This window comes from Gigantopelta aegis, chromosome 14 (assembly GCF_016097555.1).
Source record: "Gigantopelta aegis isolate Gae_Host chromosome 14, Gae_host_genome, whole genome shotgun sequence".
Classification (NCBI taxonomy): domain Eukaryota; kingdom Metazoa; phylum Mollusca; class Gastropoda; order Neomphalida; family Peltospiridae; genus Gigantopelta; species Gigantopelta aegis.
The window spans coordinates 9,096,526-9,120,047 of record NC_054712.1 but is presented as its reverse complement, the minus strand read 5'-3'; positions in this window follow the sequence as shown (position 1 = coordinate 9,120,047).

The window sequence follows — 23,522 nt, the reverse complement described above, 5'->3', positions numbered from 1 at the left end:
ACCACACAGATTTTTGAGAGGAAACCCGCTGTCGCCACTACATGGGCTACTCTTTCCGATTAGCAGCAAGGGATCTTTTATTTGCGCTTCCCACAGGCAGGATAGCACAAACCATGGCCTTTGTTGAACCAGCTATGGATCACTGGTTGGTGCAAGTGGTTTACACCTACCCATTGAGCCTTGAGGAGCACTCACTCAGGGTTTGGAGTCGGTATCTGGATTAAAAATCCCATGCCTCGACTGGGATCCGAACCCAGTACCTACCAGCCTGTAGACCGATGGCTAACCATGACGCCACCGAGGCCGGTCAGATAATTTTTAAAAGCCAATGTTCTATTTATTCAGTCAAAATACTGTAGGCCTTATAATGAATTGTATTAAAATAAATTTATTACAGATTTAACAGTAAAAATTAAGAGACATTGATCATTGTGTATGTCTGCCAAATTGTGATGACATCATATTTAGTACAAGCAGAGCTGTTGGTTTGTAAGCATAAAATCGTCCAATAATATTGTACATTACACCAAATGCATAATAATTTCTCAGTGATGTATTGCTGATGATGTAAGTTAGAGATTCCCAGTCTGAAGCTTGTCGCGGTAAGACATGTTTGTTTCACTTGTGCACACTGCACATGCTTTCGCGGCTTGACTTGGGGATCCTTCACTTAGTTGTTTTTGTCAGCGAAGTGAAGTTTTGTACTGGGATGTATGCGGCCATTGGAAATGATTGAACGCTGGAACGCTTCTCGTTTAGACAGTCTGCACCACCAGGTTGGATTCTTTTTTAGCGAGATTCCTTGCCTCCACGTCATTTCTCCATCTGACTATGTTGACTTGTTTTTCTTGTGACTCATATGACGGCCATTCTGCAGAACGCCACAGTTGTTCGTGTTTAGTCTCTACATGTCTGAGCCTGTCCTAGCAGCACTGGAAGATTGACCGCCCCACTCTAAGAAGAAATAGGAAGCTGGGTCGGCCCCTACTACTCTTTTCTAGACTTTACTTTGTTTTATTGTGATACCATCTCATATCCTCTGGAGTCGGGCCCGTCCGCACCACTATACCAACCCATGATGACTGGACTATACCCTAGTCTGATTCTCTCTCTCATTCAGACGGATCCGGCTTCTCAAGATCTGTATTTCAGCACAGCACTACACCTTCAACGTCTATCGACTGTCAATCTAGGGTTTTTCTTGACGGGATGCAACCCATCTCGTCCCTACAAGCTGTGCACCCTAACGGCCTTAACGAGGCCACTCACATGGACATATAGATCAGACTTTAAACTTTTAGACCTTCGTTCAAAAGTTTGCCGAAATTACCTTTTTTTTTTAAATAGTCCGATCCTCTCTTCTTTCTCTTATTTATTTTTAGACTGTCCTTCTAAAATGCTCCAAATTATATAAATATTCGACCGAGCAGTGAATTATTTTTATTTTTGGCTTGTAACTTTTTTCCTTTTCTTTTTAAAAAATTCTATTAACTTTTTTACTAATTGCTATTTTCAAAATTCTGCCCATTTTCAACTCTACCCCACCCCCCTCCATCCCGAGTCAGGCCACCGATCTTATCTAATTTCTTTTTGACCATCCAATCTAATCTAGTGACCAAATATAATGAGTAGAATTTTATTTATTAATTATATTAATTAGAGATGTGCATCAAAATTTTAAAGGCCCACTATTTAAATTTTGGATGTAAATTTCAAAATTGTCCACTTAATTTTTTTCTGTCCCGGGACAAGCCCCTGGCTATCCAGAGACAGGCCCCAGGACCGACATGCTCGAAACTCTAGTGGTATATGAGCATGTAAAAATTATTCGCACTTGCACTGTAAGTTAGTTATTGACATGACTGCCAACATGGAAATTATTCTTACACACAATTAACTGCCTATAGTGAAGCACTGTTTATGATGTTTAAAAATATCTAAGGGAAGGATTTTGTTTTTCTTTTGCTAGGGAAATATCACTTTTCTTTCCCTACTTCTCTCTGCCCATATGGGTAATAATTACCATATGTTTGACATCCAATAGCCGATGAGGGGCGGGATTTAAGTCAGTCGGTTGAGTATTTGCTTGAGGTGCTTGCGTCACAGGATCGAACCACCTCGGTGGATCCATTCAGCTGATTAGTTTTTTTTTCGTTCCAACCAGTGCACCACAACTGGACAAAGGCCATGGTATGTGCTTTCCTGTCTGTGGGAAAGTGCATATAAAAGATCCCTTGCTGCATTAGGAAAAATGTAGCAGGTTTCCTCTGATGACTATGAGTCAGAATTACCAAATGTTTGACATCCAATAGCCGATGATTAATTAATCACTGTGCTCCAGTGGTGTCGTTAAACAAAACAAACTTTAACTTTCTAGCAGTACTGCACAACTAGTGTACCAAAGGCTGTGATATGTACTAACCTGGCTGTAGGATGATGCATATAAACAAAATCTCGATTGCTACTAATCGAACATAGAAGCCTTTGTGTGACGGCAGAGGCTTTCCTCTCTCATTAATTGTGTGGTCATTAATTTACCATATTTCTGATGCCATATTAACCATAATTAAAATGTATTTTTTTCATTTCAACTTATTTTCGTGCTTAGGCCAAAAAAAAAAAAAAAGAGTTGGCAATCGTCCTTTTGATTACACAAATCAGGGTGGGGGGGGAGGTTTTTATTTTTATTTTTTCTGTGAAAAACTTTATAAAACCCTGGAGACCATTTTGTTTGCGGGAGTAGCAACCAACAGCGCATGGGCCTGGATGTTGTAGTTCCTTCACTGGCCGCCAGATGGACCTGGTGATGGTTTAACCTGTTACAGTGCTTACGAAAGTTGAATTGCTGCTATCTCAATGCATTTTTAACAGTTTTTAACAAAATAAAAAATAAAATAAATTCAGGGGGCGGGCGCATTTTTCAGGTACGGGCAGGGACGATCACCAACTCTCTTTTTTTATTTGGTCTTATTTCCAATTAAGGTTCAAGCATGCTGTCCTGGGCACACACCTCATCTATCTGGGCTGTCTGTCCAGGACAGTGGGTTAGTTGTTGTTAGTGGTTAATGAGAGAGAAGAGAGTGTTGAGTCATTAAAACTCGCTCTGGGTGGGAGCTGGTACCGGGCTGCGAACCCTGTACCTACCAGCCTTGATGTCCAATGACTTAACCATACTGAAACCGAGGCCAGTTAAAATGTATTGTGTGTCGTGAAAAAACCCCATTTCTTACTTCCCTTCTTTTCATAAATAAATATGGAAATATTATAAATAAGAACCAAGATAACAAAGATGTAATAAATTAAATATTTCTAATTTATTAACCCAGCGAAGAAATGGTATGAAAGAAAGGTGGGCCTCCGACATGCTATACAATGCACTGGTTTGTTGGACCTTATTAGGGCCTCCGACATGCTATACAATGCACTGGGTTGTTGGACCTTATTAGGGCCTCCAACATGCTATACAATGCACTGGTTTGTTGGACCGTATTAGGGCCTCCCACATGCTATACAATGCACTGGTTTGTTGGACCGTATTAGGGCCTCCCACATGCTATACAATGCACTGGTTTGTTGGACCTTATTAGGGCCTCCGACATGCTATACAATGCACTGGTTTGTTGGACCTTATTAGGGCCTCCGACATGCTATACAATGCACTGGTTTGTTGGACCTTATTAGGGCCTCCGACATGCTATAGAATGCACTGGTTTGTTGGACCTTATTAGGGCCTTCAACATGCTATACAATGCACTGTCAACTTGTTATATTATTCTGGCATTATTTAGAATATGAACAGAAAATAAAAAAGATGAATTAATGGCTTTGAAGTCTGAAATGTCCAACGTGTTTTAGTGCAGAATGCTTTTTAAAAGATTTTGTTTTATTTAATTTTTTTGAATTAGTAAATTGAAATACATGTACATGTGAAAAAAAAAAAATTGGCAGTTCTCAAGATATATTGTTAAATGTTGACACAATTATCCTGGAAATGTAGATTGTGGATAACTATAGTCTGTCCCACAGGTAAAGTTTTTTTTTTGACAGGTACGGTAAAGGTTTTTTTTTTGATACTATGAAATTTACTACAAATTATTTATTTCTGAGCCGATTGATTTGTAAATTGGAAACAAAAATAGTATTTTTTTGTTATTTCCAAAACTCTTACTTTTCTTCTTACATGAAACCAAACTGAAATTATTTACAATTTCTTTTTTTATATAGAATGATGGGATGGATTAGAGGTCCTGGGAAACTAGGGCACATAACATTTTAATCTCCTCCACAGGTACTGACATCCGCAGTTTCAATTGTTGTCATGGAAATGGTCAATGGAGTCAATTAGCAACTTTTTATCTATTCATCATTAGTTCATTGAAATCTGAATATTTTTCATCTACCATGTATGGTTTGTGCTGCCTTTCTGTTTTGTATGCACACCTGATATTTGATGGAAACTATAATATCTTGATGAACATGGGCCTTTCGATCTGACCACATACAATGTATATACCATAGTAGTAGTAGTAGCAGTAGCAGCAGCAGCAGCAGCCACAGTACATATTGTCAATTTGTATTATTGACCCATAATCACCAATTTTTTAATTTGTATTAAAGTTTATCTTCTAGAGTTTTGATCAAATAGTCCTGAAACTTGGTACTATGATTCACTGGGGCAGTCTTCATAAACAAATAGAGAGATACTTAGGAATCAAATTTTTTTTATTAAATAAAAAAAATAATAATACAAAGTTAACATTGAACATTTTCAAAGTCTATATGTATTATTACTCCTAGAGTTTTAAATTTGACATTGAAAATTGGAAAGTCTATCTTGTCATAGTGTTTTGGTCAGATAGTTCTGAAAAGTAGGTACATACTATATAACAGCATAAATAGTTTTATTCTTTTTTTTAAATGTAGGCTTTATATGAATGTATGTACCACTGAGTCATCAAGATTTTGTATGACTACATTCTGATCAGATACAAAGACTTTGAGACAACTCTGTTCCCAAAATGATATAAATCGGTTTGTAAACAGTGGAACAGCTGCCATATTAAGTTTAGTTTCACCACAGCAGCAAAAATATGTGATGTCCAAACATAATTCTCTCTAGGGTCTATTTCTCGTTCCAGCCAGTGCTCCACAACTGGTGTAACAAAAGCTGTGGTATGTACTATCCTGTCTGCTGGATGGTGCATATAAAAGATCCCTTGCTGCTAATCATAATGAGTAGCCCATGAAGTGGTGACAGCGGGTTTCCTCTCTCAATATTTGTGTGGTTCTTAACCATATGTCTGAGGCCACATAACTGTAAATAAAATGTGTTGAGTGCGTCATTAAATAAAACATTTCCTTCCTCTAGGGTCTCTACGAGTACTCAGACAGGGGACGAGTCCAGCATAACTTGAGTCTGTTTACAGGACTCGAGTACCCGTACAAGTGAGACAACATAGAGCAGCGGTAACTAATCACAATAAATTATTTGAGCATGCGCTAGTTTCTCTTTTTACTTTGGCCATCTGTTCATCACAAAACTGAACATATTAACCCGTTTCTAAATGCAATACAATGGCATGATTTGGCATCCATGTTCAGTGCTAGAATTAAGATATATAGTGCTATTTTAATTTATTCCTTAGTCTCATTATCATCACTAGTGTCGGGTACTCTGGTCCAGGTCCACCCCACCCCACACTCCGAGTACAAAGTCCAATATTTTGGACTCGTAGAGGCCCTAATTCTTTCTATACAATTTGAATTAATATCATGATATTGAACTACCCTAAAGCTACATTGTACATTTCGTGAGCCTATTTCTTCTTTTAAGATACAGGTAGTTTGTAACTTAAACTAAATATATAAACTTGTATTCATATTTGGGAGTGGCACCAGATAGAGATTCATGGAATCGATTACTATTTTGCCAAATGCGCATTCGACTGCACTGTGCATAGATATCATATTATTTATTATCTATAGAAATATATGAGTGCTGGAAATAACATCATTTAATTCTCAGAATTTTTGTTAAATTTCTTGACTTTATTCTGCTGACATATTTAGTACAGTACATACATGTATTTAGTGGTGATATGCATGCTTATCATCAGCAATGGGACCGGTCGGAACTTTAAAGTGCCGGGTGGATCTGACCATCACCATGGAAACACCATGGGCAGATCACACCCGATAACAAAAGGAGTGTCCGTCAATGACACTACATGTACATGTAGCCTGATTCGGGACATACATAGAGAATAACGTCGGATATCTGCTTTATCCTGTGAAGGTAAAAATTGAAATTTTTCATTCAAACTAAACAGGATAAAGCAGAAAGAAAGAAAGAAAGAAATGTTTTATTTAACAATGCACTCGACACATTTTATTTACGGTTATATGGCGTCAGACATATGGTTAAGGACCACACAGATTTTTGAGAGGAAACCCGCTGTCGCCACTACATGGGCTACTCTTTCCGATTAGCAGCAAGGGATCTTTTATTTGCGCTTCCCACAGGCAGGATAGCACAAACCATGGCCTTTGTGAACCAGCTATGGATCACTGGTCGGTGCAAGTGGTTTACACCTACCCATTGAGCCTTGAGGAGCACTCGCTCAGAGTTTGGAGTCGGTATCTGGATTAAAAATCCCATGCCTCGACTGGGATCCGAACCCAGTACCTACCAGCCTGTAGACCAATGGCTAACCACAACGCCACCGAGGCCGGTCAGATAATTTTTAAAAGCCAATGTTTTATTTATTCAGTCAAAATACTGTAGGCCTTATAATGAATTGTATTAAAATAAATTTATTACAGATTTAACAGTAAAAATTAAGAGACATTGATCATTGTGTATGTCTGCCAACTTGTGATGACATCATATTTAGTACAAGCAGAGCTGTTGGTTTGTAAGCATAAAATCGTCCAATAATATTGTACATTACACCAAATGCATAATAATTTCTCAGTGATGTATTGCTGATGATGTAAGTTAGAGATTCCCAGTCTGAAGCTTGTCGCGGTAAGACATGTTTGTTTCACTTGTGCACACTGCACATGCTTTCGCGGCTTGACTTGGGGATCCTTCACTTAGTTGTTTTTGTCAGCGAAGTGAAGTTTTGTACTGGGATGTATGTGGCCATTGGAACTGATTGAACGCTGGAACGCTTCTCGTTTCGACAGTCTGCACCACCAGGTTGGATTCTTTTTTAGCGAGATTCCTTGCCTCCACGTCATTTCTCCATCTGACTATGTTGACTTGTTTTTCTCGTGACTCATATGACGGCCATTCTGCAGAACGCCACAGTTGTTCGTGTTTAGTCTCTACATGTCTGAGCCTGTCCTAGCAGCACTGGAAGATTGACCGCCCCACTCTAAGAAGAAATAGGAAGCGGGGTCGGCCCCTACTACTCTTTTCTAGACTTTACTTTGTTTTATTGTGATACCATCTCATATCCTCTGGAGTCGGGCCCGTCCGCACCACTATACCAAGCCATGATGACTGGACTATACCCTAGTCTGATTCTCTCTCTCATTCAGACGGATCCGGCTTCTCAAGATCTGTATTTCAGCACAGCACAGCACTACACCTTCAACGTCTATCGACTGTCAATCTAGGGTTTTTCTTGACGGGATGCAACCCATCTCGTCCCTACAAGCTGTGCACCCTAACGGCCTTAATGAGGCCACTCACATGGACATATAGATCGGACTTTAAACTTTTAGACCTTCGTTCAAAAGTTTGCCGAAATTACCTCTTTTTTTTAAATAGTCCGATCCTCTCTTCTTTCTCTTATTTATTTTTGGACTGTCCTTCTAAAATGCTCCAAATTATATAAATATTCAACCGAGCAGTGAATTATTTTTATTTTTGGCTTGTAACTTTTTTCCTTTTCTTTTTAAAAATTCTATTAACTTTTTTACTAATTGCTATTTTCAAAATTCTGCCCATTTTCAACTCTACCCCACCCCTCTCCATCCCGAGTCAGGCCACCGATCTTATCTAATTTCTTTTTGACCATCCAATCTAATCTAGTGACCAAATATAATGAGTAGAATTTTCTTTATTAATTATATTAATTAGAGATGCGCATCAAAATTTTAAAGGCCCACTATTTAATTTTTGGATGTAAATTTCAAAATTGTCCACTTAATTTTTTTCTGTCCCGGGACAAGTCCCTGGCTATCCAGAGACAGGCCCCAGGACCGACATGCTCGAAACTCTAGTGGTATATGAGCATGTAAAAATTATTCGCACTTGCACTGTAAGTTAGTTATTGACATGACTGCCACCATGGAAATTATTCTTACACACAATTAACTGCCTATAGTGAAGCACTGTTTATGATGTTTAAAAATATCTAAGGGAAGGATTTTGTTTTTCTTTTGCTAGGGAAATATCACTTTTCTTTCCCCACTTCTCTCTGCCCATATGGGTAATAATTACCATATGTTTGACATCCAATAGCCGATGAGGGGCGGGATTTAAGTCAGTCGGTTGAGTATTTGCTTGAGGTGCTTGCGTCACAGGATCGAACCACCTCGGTGGATCCATTCAGCTGATTTGTTTTTTTCTCGTTCCAACCAGTGCACCACAACTGGACAAAGGCCGTGGTATGTGCTTTCCTGTCTGTGGGAAAGTGCATATAAAAGATCCCTTGCTGCATTGGGAAAAATGTAGCAGGTTTCCTCTGATGACTATGAGTCAGAATTACCAAATGTTTGACATCCAATAGCCGATGATTAATTAATCACCATGCTCCAGTGGTGTCGTTAAACAAAACAAACTTTAACTTTCTAGCAGTACTGCACAACTAGTGTACCAAAGGCTGTGATATGTACTAACCTGGCTGTAGGATGATGGATATAAACAAAATCTCGATTGCTACTAATCGAACATAGAAGCCTTTGTGTGACGGCAGAGGCTTTCCTCTCTCATTAATTGTGTGGTCATTAATTTACCATATTTCTGATGCCATATTAACCATAATTAAAATGTATTTTTTTCATTTCAACTTATTTTCATGCTTAGGCCAAATTAAAAAAAAAAAAGAGTTGGTGATCGTCCTTTTGATTACACAAATCAGGGTGGGGGGGGGGGGGGTTTTTATTTTTATTTTTTCTGTGAAAAACTTTATAAAACCCTGGAGACCATTTTGTTTGCGGGAGTAGCAGCCAACAGCGCATGGGCCTGGATCTTGTAGTTCCTTCACTGGCCGCCAGATGGACCTGGTGATGGTTTAACCTGTTACAGTGCTTACGAAAGTTGAATTGCTGCTATCTCAATGCATTTTTAACAGTTTTTAACAAAATAAAAAATAAAATAAATTCAGGGGGCGGGCGCATTTTTCAGGTACGGGCAGGGACGATCACCAACTCTCTTTTTTTATTTGGCCTTATTTCCAATTAAGGTTCAAGCATGCTGTCCTGGGCACACACCTCATCTATCTGGGCTGTCTGTCCAGGACAGTGGGTTAGTTGTTGTTAGTGGTTAATGAGAGAGAAGAGAGTGTTGAGTCATTAAAACTCGCTCTGGGTGGGAGCTGGTACCGGGCTGCGAACCCTGTACCTACCAGCCTTGATGTCCAATGACTTAACCATAATGCCACCGAGGCCAGTTAAAATGTATTGTGTGTCGTGAAAAAACCCCATTTCTTACTTCCCTTCTTTTCATAAATAAATATGGAAATATTATAAATAAGAACCAAGATAACAAAGATGTAATAAATTAAATATTTCTAATTTATTAACCCAGCGAAGAAATGGTATGAAAGAAAGGTGGGCCTCCGACATGCTATACAATGCACTGGTTTGTTGGACCGTATTAGGGCCTCCGACATGCTATACAACGCACTGGTTTGTTGGACCTTATTAGGGCCTCCGACATGCTATACAATACACTGGTTTGTTGGACCGTATTAGGGCCTCCGACATGCTATACAATACACTGGTTTGTTGGACCGTATTAGGGCCTCCGACATGCTATACAACGCACTGGTTTGTTGGACCTTATTAGGGCCTCCGACATGCTATACAATACACTGGTTTGTTGGACCGTATTAGGGCCTCCGACATGCTATACAATACACTGTCAACTTGTTATATTATTCTGGCATTATTTAGAATATGAACAGAAAATAAAAAAGATGAATTAATGGCTTTGAAGTCTGAAATGTCCAACGTGTTTTAGTGCAGAATGCTTTTTAAAAGATTTTGTTTTATTTAATTTTTTTGAATTAGTAAATTGAAATACATGTACATGTGAAAAAAAAAAAATTGGCAGTTCTCAAGATATATTGTTAAATGTTGACACAATTATCCTGGAAAAGTAGATTGTGGATAACTATAGTCTGTCCCACAGGTAAAGGTTTTTTTTTGACAGGTACGGTAAAGGTTTTTTTTTTGATACTATGAAATTTACTACAAATTATTTATTTCTGAGCCGATTGATTTGTAAATTGGAAACAAAAATAGTATTTTTTTGTTATTTCCAAAACTCTTACTTTTCTTCTTACATGAAACCAAACTGAAATTATTTACAATTTCTTTTTTTATATAGAATGATGGGATGGATTAGAGGTCCTGGGAAACTAGGGCACATAACATTTTAATCTCCTCCACAGGTACTGACATCCACAGTTTCAATTGTTGTCATGGAAATGGTCAATGGAGTCAATTAGCAACTTTTTATCTATTCATCATTAGTTCATTGAAATCTGAATATTTTTCATCTACCATGTATGGTTTGTGCTGCCTTTCTGTTTTGTATGCACACCTGATATTTGATGGAAACTATAATATCTTGATGAACATGGGCCTTTCGATCTGACCACATACAATGTATATACCATAGTAGTAGTAGTAGCAGCAGCAGCAGCAGCAGCAGCAGCAGTACATATTGTCAATTTGTATTATTGACCCATAATCACCAATTTTTTAATTTGTATTAAAGTTTATCTTCTAGAGTTTTGATCAAATAGTTCTGAAACTTGGTACTATGATTCACTGGGGCAGTCTTCACAAACAAATAGAGAGATACTTAGGAATCAAATTTTTTTTATTAAATAAAAAAAATAATAATACAAAGTTAACATTGAACATTTTCAAAGTCTATATGTATTATTACTCCTAGAGTTTTAAATTTGACATTGAAAATTGGAAAGTCTATCTTGTCATAGTGTTTTGGTCAGATAGTTCTGAAAAGTAGGTACATACTATATAACAGCATAAATAGTTTTATTCTTTTTTTTAAATGTAGGCTTTATATGAATGTATGTACCGCTGAGTTATTAAGATTTTGTATGACTACATTCTGATCAGATACAAAGACTTTGAGACAACTCTGTTCCCAAAATGATATAAATCGGTTTGTAAACAGTGGAACAGCTGCCATATTAAGTTTAGTTTCACCACAGCAGCAAAAATATGTGATGTCCAAACATAATTCTCTCTAGGGTCTATTTCTCGTTCCAGCCAGTGCTCCACAACTGGTGTAACAAAAGCTGTGGTATGTACTATCCTGTCTGCTGGATGGTGCATATAAAAGATCCCTTGCTGCTAATCATAATGAGTAGCCCATGAAGTGGTGACAGCGGGTTTCCTCTCTCAATATTTGTGTGGTTCTTAACCATATGTCTGAGGCCACATAACTGTAAATAAAATGTGTTGAGTGCGTCATTAAATAAAACATTTCCTTCCTCTAGGGTCTCTACGAGTACTCAGACAGGGGACGAGTCCAGCATAACTTGAGTCTGTTTACAGGACTCGAGTACCCGTACAAGTGAGACAACATAGAGCAGCGGTAACTAATCACAATAAATTATTTGAGCATGCGCTAGTTTCTCTTTTTACTTTGGCCATCTGTTCATCACAAAACTGAACGTATTAACCCGTTTCTAAATGCAATACAATGGCATGATTTGGCATCCATGTTCAGTGCTAGAATTAAGATATATAGTGCTATTTTAATTTATTCCTTAGTCTCATTATCATCACTAGTGTCGGGTACTCTGGTCCAGGTCCACCCCACCCCACACTCCGAGTACAAAGTCCAATATTTTGGACTCGTAGAGGCCCTAATTCTTTCTATACAATTTGAATTAATATCATGATATTGAACTACCCTAAAGCTACATTGTACATTTCATGAGCCTATTTCTTCTTTTAAGATACAGGTAGTTTGTAACTTAAACTAAATATATAAACTTGTATTCATATTTGGGAGTGGCACCAGATAAAGATTCATGGAATCGATTACTATTTTGCCAAATGCGCATTCGACTGCACTGTGCATAGATATCATATTATTTATTATCTATAGAAATATATGAGTGCTGGAAATAACATCATTTAATTCTCAGAATTTTTGTTAAATTTCTTGACTTTATTCTGCTGACATATTTAGTACAGTACATACATGTATTTAGTGGTGATATGCATGCTTATCATCAGCAATGGGACCGGTCGGAACTTTAAAGTGCCGGCTGGATCTGACCATCACCATGGAAACACCATGGGCAGATCACACCCGATAACAAAAGGAGTGTCCGTCAATGACACTACATGTACATGTAGCCTGATTCGGGACATACATAGAGAATAACGTCGGATATCTGCTTTATCCTGTGAAGGTAAGAATTGAAATTTTTCATTCGACCTGAACAGGATAAAGCAGAAAGAAAGAAAGAAAGAAATGTTTTATTTAACAACGCACTCAACACATTTTATTTACGGTTATATTGCATCATACATATGGTGAAGGACCACACAGATAATGAGAGAGGAACCCCGCTGTCGCCACTTCATGGGCTACTCTTTCTGATTAGCAGCAAGGAATCTTTTATATGCACCATCCCAGACAGGGTAGTACATACCACAGCCTTTGATATACCAGTCGTGGTGCACTGGCTGGAACGAGAAATAGCCCAATGGGCCCACTGACAAGGATCGATCCCACACCGACCGTGCATCAAGCGAGCGCTGTACCACTGGGCTACGTCCCTCCCCTAGGATAAAGCAGATACCAGACGTCATTAACTAGTTATTATCTTTATCCTGCAGACCATAAAAATTAAGGGAAAAGCTATTATTTGTGTTATTTCAGACACACACGCATACACACACACACACACACACACACACACACACACACATTAACACACACACACACACACACACATTAACACACACACACACACTAACACACACACACACACACACACACATGCATGGGTTGGATTTCGGGTGCTAAAACCTATCCATGCTAAAGCAAATGTTTTATTCAATACATTTTCCAGGGAAGCATGTTTCGACCCCCCCCCCCACCCCACACACACACCATAAACTTCGCTTGCCACAGTCTAGACCCTGCCCTGCTAAAATCCCTGCATATGTGCCTGCATGGAATGATGCTAACTTCGCAGCCTGACTCGTGATACATCAAAGGCTGTGATATGTGCTGTCATGTTTATCAGAAAATGCATATAAAATATCCCATCCTGTTATTCTATAGGAGTTTATAGCCTGTTTGGCAGCAAGGTTCGATAGAACAAATAACCGTAGTTTAAAACATATCACAGTGTTAACTGTTAAACAATATATTTCCCCTTTCCTTGATGAAAGTTCAAAGCAATTATGAAAGGGCACTGGTCTGACCGTTACCAATTAACAGATAATTGGGATTAACAGCTGGTAATGGATTCATCACATCTGGACATAAATATAATTATTTGCTACTAATTGCCTTTTCTTCATTCCTGTGATCAGCCACACTAAGGAGTAGGGACAGAAACACCTGCTTGATGCTGGTTGTATATGACTATATACCTGTATTATTGTTTGGTTGTTTGGTTTGTTTAATGACAAAACTAGAGCACATTGATTTGTTAATCATCAACTATTAAACAATGCACTCAACACATTTTGTCCACAGTTATGTCATTTCAATTTATTTTCGTGCTTATATCCAATTACGGTTCAAGCATGCTGTCCTGGGCACACATCTCAGCTATCTGGGCTGTCTGTCCAGGACAGTGAGTTAGTTGTTAAATGTTAGTGTTTAGTGAGAGAGAAGAGGGTGTAGTGGCCTTACACCTACCCATTAAGTCGTTAAAACTCGCTCTGGGTGGGAGCCGGTACCATGCAGGCTGTGAACCTTGTACCTACCAGTCTGTAGTCCAGTGGCTTAACCATTACGCCAAAATTATGAAAATACTTTATACTTTTTTTTGCAAAATATAACTTAAGGAAATCCAATTTCAAATTTGACCATCGTAAGATTTGTGTTTTGCTAGTCTTTTTTGTCCAGATACATGTGGTTTGTTCTTTGTTGAGTGGAGTGTTTGTAGAGATCTCTGATCCTGCTGCTCTCAGTGACCAAGTGACAGGGTACTGAAATATGTAGAACAGAGTGTTCAACAATCACAAATCCTCACAACATGGTACACACCATTCCTTGAGGTTGGTCATAAGCAGCAAACACTAGTAGGACAAAGGTAGCGAATGTCATATGGTTACCTATCATGGTAAGTTGATGAAAAATTATATGTTTTTATTACTTTTAAAAAAAACCCCCCATTTTGATACTTTTTTTAGCAAGATTCCATACTTTTTTTGAAAATGCATAATGGCAGCACTGATATAGGTATATGCACATACATGTATGTGTCTACCATAGTGTAAGTAAGACAAGTATTTAAAGGGACATTCTTGAGTTTGCTGCATTGTAAGATATTTCCGAAAAATAAAATATTTCTACGATTAAACTTACATATTAAATATATTTTCTTGTTTAGAATATCAATGTCTGTATATTCAATGTGTTTCTGGTCGTCTTAATATTTGTAAGAAGCCCAAACTGGATTTTAGGAAATAAAATGAAATGTAACCTAGTACAAATGTTAGATCGATCAGAAACATGTTTACTATACAGCCACTAATATTTCATGCAGAAAAATATATTTGATATGTAATTACAATCAAAAAGTCCGTGTTAGTTGATAACATCTTAAAAATTGCAGCAAACTCAGGAATGTCCCGTAACACCAACAGTTAGTTACAAGATAACCTGGCTTCACCTTGGTCTATATCATACTGGGTGTCATTAAACATTCATTCATTCACCTTTGTGTTTACAGTTTTGAACTCTGTTGATCTTGGAAGTAACCTATATAATAACAAATAGCATTTTGCTCTCTTGCCAACAAAGTATCCTCATCCCTAAAAACACCCCATCCCTGCAAAAATTTAGTATTACCAGTGCCGCAGCTAGGATTATTATTTTTTGTGGGGGGGGGGCAGTGGGGGGTGGGGGGGGGGCAGTGGGGGGGGGTGGGGGGGGGGGGGGCAACTGAGTAGATAATAGTCTAAAATTCCTTAAATGGTTAAGAAGAGAATTTTCTTTTAGTTTCTATAATTTTTTCCCGGATTTTTTTCTGGGAGGGCAGCTGCCCCCTCCCCACTAGCTACGGCCCTGAATACTATATTAAAATTATGACTCCAGACTTTTTAATTTTGAAGGGTGCTTTTGATATATGTTTAAAAAATAATAACAAACAAAACAAAACCCAACAAGAACAACAACTAAAAAAGAAAACAAAAAACCAAACGTGCATGTACATGTTTATCAGACATTTTTGATTGTGAAAAACATAGAATATTGAAAATCACATCCCTCTAAATGTCAGAGAGTAGACACCTGCACTGCTCAGACTGAGGGGTTTTCTCGTCCCATCCACTCAGGGTTTTAAATTGCATCACAGTCACAATGGTAAAGGGTGTGCCCAGGGTTTTAGATTGCATCACAGTCACAATGGTAAAGGGTGTGCCCAGGGTTTTAAATTGCATCACAGGCACAATGGTAAAGGGTGTGCCCAGGGTTTTAAATTGCATCACAGTCACAATGGTAAAGGGTGTGCCCAGGGTTTTAGATTGCATCACAGTCACAATGGTAAAGGGTGTGCCCAGGGTTTTAGATTGCATCACAGTCACAATGGTAAAGGGTGTGCCCAGGGTTTTAGATTGCATCACAGGCACAATGGTAAAGGGTGTGCCCAGGGTTTTAGATTGCATCACAGTCACAATGGTAAAGGGTGTGCCCAGGGTTTTAAATTGCATCACAGTCACAATGGTAAAGGGTGTGCCCAGGGTTTTAAATTGCATCACAGTCACAATGGTAAAGGGTGTGCCCAGGGTTTTAGATTGCATCACAGTCACAATGGTAAAGGGTGTGCCCAGGGTTTTAAATTGCATCACAGGCACAATGGTAAAGGGTGTGCCCAGGGTTTTAGATTGCATCACAGTCACAATGGTAAAGGGTGTGCCCAGGGTTTTAAATTGCATCACAGTCACAATGGTAAAGGGTGTGCCCAGGGTTTTAGATTGCATCACAGTCACAATGGTAAAGGGTGTGCCCAGGGTTTTAGATTGCATCACAGTCACAATGGTAAAGGGTGTGCCCAGGGTTTTAGATTGCATCACAGGCACAATGGTAAAGGGTGTGCCCAGGGTTTTAGATTGCATCACAGTCACAATGGTAAAGGGTGTGCCCAGGGTTTTAAATTGCATCACAGTCACAATGGTAAAGGGTGTGCCCAGGGTTTTAGATTGCATCACAGTCACAATGGTAAAGGGTGTGCCCAGGGTTTTAGATTGCATCACAGTCACAATGGTAAAGGGTGTGCCCAGGGTTTTAGATTGCATCACAGGCACAATGGTAAAGGGTGTGCCCAGGGTTTTAGATTGCATCACAGTCACAATGGTAAAGGGTGTGCCCAGGGTTTTAAATTGCATCACAGTCACAATGGTAAAGGGTGTGCCCAGGGTTTTAGATTGCATCACAGTCACAATGGTAAAGGGTGTGCCCAGGGTTTTAGATTGCATCACAGTCACAATGGTAAAGGGTGTGCCCAGGGTTTTAGATTGCATCACAGGCACAATGGTAAAGGGTGTGCCCAGGGTTTTAGATTGCATCACAGTCACAATGGTAAAGGGTGTGCCCAGGGTTTTAAATTGCATCACAGGCACAATGGTAAAGGGTGTGCCCAGGGTTTTAGATTGCATCACAGTCACAATGGTAAAGGGTGTGCCCAGGGTTTTAGATTGCATCACAGTCACAATGGTAAAGGGTGTGCCCAGGGTTTTAAATTGCATCACAGGCACAATGGTAAAGGGTGTGCCCAGGGTTTTAAATTGCATCACAGGCACAATGGTAAAGGGTGTGCCCAGGGTTTTAAATTGCATCACAGGCACAATGGTAAAGGGTGTGCCCAGGGTTTTAGATTGCATCACAGTCACAATGGTAAAGGGTGTGCCCAGGGTTTTAGATTGCATCACAGTCACAATGGTAAAAGGTGTGCCCCGGGTTTTAGATTGCATCACAGTCACAATGGTAAAGGGTGTGCCCCGGGTTTTAGATTGCATCACAGTCACAATGGTAAAGGGTGTGCCCAGGATTTTAGATTGCATCACAGTCACAATGGTAAAGGGTGTGCCCAGGGTTTTAGATTGCATCACAGTCACAATGGTAAAGAGTGTGCCCCGGGTTTTAGATTGCATCACAGTCACAATGGTAAAGAGTGTGCCCAAAATTACTGTAAATATATTGACTACTGAACAGTTTGAAATAAAAAAACTACTGAAATAGTAAGCCTGAATTAGCTTGAAATAACTAAACATGCATTTCTGAATATCTACAACCCTTCAAACTGCTTCCATTTCATATTAGTCAATGGGGTCCCATGGTATTTTTCTGCTAAAATTGTGCCACCTATCTAGAAATGTTCAGTAGGTCTCAGTGAATATAAAAAAAACCTTGTTGGCACTCTGGCAACCTGCCAGAAGCAAAATGGCGACCATATTTCAAAATAGCCACCATTTTATAGTGTACTTTAAAAAAAAAGAAGTAGTCTTATTTTCTCACTTGAAATATCGATTCCTATGTTTTTAGGCATACTGATTCTTATTCTGACAATAAAAATGCAATAGGACCAATGTATAGATCAAAATTTATATGTATCATGCTATTTTGTTAAAAAAATATTTGATAGAAATCGCACAGTTTCCAAGTGATATTTTCCTAAACGACATGGACATGTGTGAATTACTCTAGACTGATTACTTAGGTATTGCAGGACAAGACAAACTATTTAAACAACAGCCTCCTACAAATATAAGCTAAATAGTTGATAAAATATCCTCTGCACACTAAACGTACATACTTTTCTACAAGTAGAGAGATATTATGGACCAGTATTGTAATTCAACCAAATGAGTCACTGTCATGACTGTGTAATCATTGAGAAAACTGCGCAGTTCACAAGTAAAATTAAAAACTGTTTTAATCACTTGACATATGTCCATCATCTTCATCATAGTCAAAATATTCAATGTTGTTTTCATCAAGATCATCATCATTATCACTGTCACTGACCACCCCTTCATGCTCATCCTTCATGTCGTCACACCTGTTGTTGTCACTGTCCGAACAGCTGCATATATCTGTACAGTTCATGCCACATTTCCGGCAGCTACACCGATTTGTTGAACATTTACTTTTCACACAGGCACACTTCACCAACTGTAATACTGCATTAGGTACAGGCAACTGCTTTGTCATGATAGGAACCCACTCTTCCTCATCAAGTTTCCATCCATAGCCATCAGGCGATGGGAGTTCGGGATTGGCGACAGTGTCACAGTTCCATACTATCAACTGATGGTGTGCTCACGGTGTGGCTTGATGAAGTATGTCTGGTGTAGGTGGTAGTCGCTCCGATTGTTCTTGTTTTTTCTTGAACAGCCACCAGTGTACAAGTAAGTCGCTCACTTTTGAAATCAATAAATCTGGCAAACAAACTTCTCAATACCAGCAAGTGTTACTTCTCTGATGGTTGTTTGTTTGTCCCAAGAATTGTCATAGCTCTGATGATGTCATGGTCTGCATCTTTAAATGCCTTGCAACAAGTTTTCCCTTACCAGCTAAGCTACCTGTATTATCTGCACCGGTAAGTGCATGAAAGGCTGGCAGGGCAATGACTTTGGATTGCCCAATGGCTTGTACAATGGGCTTCAGGGGGATCACTCTGTGCTTGGTTCCAGTACCTGTCACAAATGATGTGTCCTGGCACAAGTCATGATAACGCCTCAGTGAAAGCACGAACACATCAGTGTCCTGAGTTTGTTTAGTCTAAAGCATGCAATAGCAACTTTGTGTCTGCCTCTTCTTGCTCACTATCTAAGTAACTCATATCCTGATGCATCCCCATTATTTATTTCCAAATGCCATGACAAAGCACAAATTCTCTGGAATGGCATGAAGTATCTTCTCTGCAAAATATGTTGTCCATTCTATCTTCGTCTTTGTGTGAGTTAGAAGTTTCTTAAAGGGGCAATTTCGCAATGTTTGTTGTATCGGAAATGTGGTAAGACACCACTGGCTGACCCCCTTGTCTCTTTACTCGAGTTGCCATCTTTAATGAACTAGGTACATTTATTGATCGAAGATCGGGCGTATCTCATCGTATTTCCCATATTTCTTTACCACATGATGTACCTGTATAACGTGATGTGCTAGCTCAGAACAGTTCTTGATTATGTCCAGTTTTCCCATTGATTGAACCTCAGCCATTGCATCTACCAGAACAACCTTCTTGATAAGTCTGTTCTCTAATTGTACCTCAGCAGCTGGTAAATCTACCACGTCCATTGAAATGTTCATTTTATATGAGTTTATGGTGGAGTTTTTAGGTAATTTCTCCAGAATGCCCAGTAAGCTGCTTTTCATTGAGCATTGCAGCATGTAGCCATCAGCAGCAAACATTGATCTCAGCACCACATCAAATTCATGTCCTCCAATTGCGTCCATCAGATTTATTTCAGGCCTGCTGGATCAGATCATGGAAGTACCCATCATCAGATATTCAAAGGAGAGAGGTTGTCTTTTGAGTTTGTGCTAGTGAGCAATGAATGTAGATAAATCATCATTTGCACTCATCATTTCAAGAATTGCACAAAAGGCAACGAGTTACTTAACTTGGTGTAAAGTTGTGCAGAAAGATGCAAATCACTAAGAATATTACTTTTGAGACTCAACAGCCATCCTTAACTCCAGAAAAAGATGTCACAAATACAGTGATAATTTTATGAAATAACAAGTCATATTTGACCAATTGACAGAAAAGACAAAAAAGACAAAGGGATAATTGTTTCATGCAATTTGTGTTGATTTTGATGAGCAAAAAAACACAGGATATGCACTATGTAATATGGAGTGGCTGATCACAGGCTAACCATGGGAACATCGTAAAAGTCTTTGTTAAGAAACAATATCCAACTTCTTTCCCCACACACCAACATCGCTTCTGCCCAGGGAAATATAGTGCAGTATTGTAGATGCTATATAAGTTGTATGCATAATTCCCACCAATTATTTTGCCCCTCCCACTTTCAAACCGTGGGCAGACATGATTGTTGACTACCGTAAGCCACTGCCAGGTTCTACTCTTCATCTTGTTTTTGAGGGTTATCATTCAGACAGGGGATGGCTGTACTTGTCCAAAGAATGGCTATACAAAAGCAGAAAACGTGGAATCTCTGAATTCAGTCCAGTCTTACTATTTAAAGATGTGGAAATAGGATGACTTTCTTACTAATAATACCAACAAGCAACATATGACAGGATGGAACTCCTTGATGACTAGTTGTTGTCTGGTCTTTTACATACCGACAGTACCTCTTATCACAAAAGATACCCAGAATAGATGTCTAAAAATAAATGTGTGTCTTGCCTCCATTCAAGCGACAATAAGAATTGCTCAAAACCTGCACCGCAAGTTATCTACGCTTCGTCGAGGCATACAGGCATTGGTCATAGCTGATGATACTGATGTGTTCGTACTGGTACTCGTACTCTTTATTGCTAACAAATGCAGGGGTTCTTTATAATTTCAGCAAGAACCATCAACACAGAAAAGAGGGATTAATCTACCACAATATCAAGGCATTGGCGGTGCACCTTGTAAATGTCTACCTACCAGCTTTCCATATTGCTCACATAGTTCATTTGCGTTCAAAAGGAACCAATGAATTGGCATTTATCAGCTCTTTTGGCTTTAGGTCTCAGACCTAACTTCGAAATTTTTATTGCAAATTCCACCCACCTCAAACTTAACCTGCCCCCCCCCCCCCCTCCCCCTCCTTGCCCAGACTTAGTCACTGGTGATATAGTGATACATGTGCATGTTGAACCTTATTGGCTCCTGAAATTTATAATGAATAAAATTAAAATTCATGTTAAAACAAATTATTACGTTTTAAACCCATAACAACTCAAATAACTTTTTTTGAGGGAAAAAACAAAAATTCTCTATATATTACCATCAAATTGCATATAATAAATCTTATTTTTTATAGTTATATGAAGGCAGCTGATGGAACAGCCTAATTAAAGCTTACACAATTCTGCCTTTGGTGTCCTTGTACTGAATTATCGATTACTTCATTGAGAATGCAATTGAAACTGCATACATTGGGTGTTCTAGCATTTTGTTTCCACGTCTATTAAAAATGAGATTTATCCTATACTAACTGATGGTAATTTGTAAAGATTTTTTTTTTTAGTTAAATAGAATTTGTTTTAAACAAATTATATTTGAGATCGTATGTTATATACAACTTTTTAACTTTATTCATTATAGAATTGCATTGCAATTAATCAGTTAATTTTTCAAACAATTTGGGCTTTCCAAGGTTCTTGGGCGGGATGTAGCCCAGTGGTATAGCGCTCGCTCGATGCACAGTCGGTCTGGGATTGATCTCCATTGGTAGGCCCATTAGGCTATTTCTCATTCCAGCCAGTGCACCATGACTGGTATATCAAAGGCTGTGGTATGTACTACCCCATCTGTGGGATTGTGCATATAAAAGATCCCTTGCTGCTAATCGAAAAGAGTAGCCCATGAAGTGGTGACAGCGGGTTTCCTCTCTCATTATATGTGTGGTCCTTAACCATATGTCTGACACCATATAACTGTAAATAAAATGTGTTGAGTGCGTCGTTAAATAAAACATTTCTTTCTTTCTTTCTTTTCAAGGTCCAGATTTTCACTGTTCCATATCATCACATTATTTTAATGTATTCTGTGTACATCAACCATCTGAGACCAATTCACAACTGCCAAATTGCCATTTCAACTCTGCATTGTGTCAACATACATTTGGAATCATGATATCAATCTTGTCGTGGAGATTTAAGTAATAATTTACTATATATGGTTTATATTGTTATTGTAGGTGGTCATTTAAATTCTTGTAGTGACCATTTTGAGTAATTGTCCAGCTTTATTATGTGTTTTCAGTTACCTGCTACAATACTGTGGCAATACATATATAACATAAAGATATTAACGATATTTGAAATGGATTTGGTGAAACCATCGGAAAATTTCATAATTTTTTATGCCATTTAAATTTGAGCAGTAGGACTATGGTGGCCATCTTGGATTTTGAAAATTATTTGAATTGGCCAACCTTTAATTGATATAAATCAATATAAAAATTCCCCAAATCAACCAAAATTTACATATACCTGTATACGTAAATTTTCATGTTGACTACCTCCCCCCAGCAAATACTATTTTGGAGGCCATTTTGAATGATGAGCAATATGGTGGCCATCTTGGATTAAAAAAAATATTTGATTAAATTGGCCATCCTTAAGTTGATATAAATCAATAGAAAAATAGAAAAAAAATTGACCAATATTTATCTATATAAGTACATTTTCATTTTAACCCCCCCCAAAATAATTGGAGGGTCCGAGGGGGTCATATTGGACACATTTTATCAAAAATCTGTTGGCACCATCGGATTCCTTGGAAAAAATCCATTTGGAATCAACTTCAAACATAAAGTGAATACTTTCCAAAATCAGAGACCGATTACCGGGCATGTGAAAAACACTGCGCAAAGTTCGCAGAGGGGCATCATATTTAACAGCGACCTACAAATTGCCAGTAGCTTATTGGCAAGGGAGTCCACCTAGGTTGTGATCCATGATAAATGTAGATATGATTTTAGGTGGCAAACCTTTTACAGCACGCCGGGTCCATTTTTCCATTTTGTCCCCTGTGTACTAGACGAAGTGTCAAAATAACCACACGTAAAACACCAAATAGCCACAGTTTAAAATACACTGAGGTATTATTGAACAATTACTCATTTCCTTCTCCTTCTCTAGGACTCAAACTTAATGACGGCACCGATGGCAGTTGTTGTAGTTGCAGTATGAATTGCCGTCCGTAAGGGGCTTCACCGGTGGCAGGTTTTTGTCGATGGATACAGATTATTGCTGTTGGTTGAATGAACTATTTTGGGGTTTTATATATGTTGAAAAAGTTACCAATTTAAAATTTCCGTAGGCAGGCTCAAAATTGCAGTCAGTGAGCACTTTGCCTATGTTAAAAACATTTAAAAATTGCCATAAATAATAAATTTTTAAGTTCGAGTCCTGTTCTTCTTTC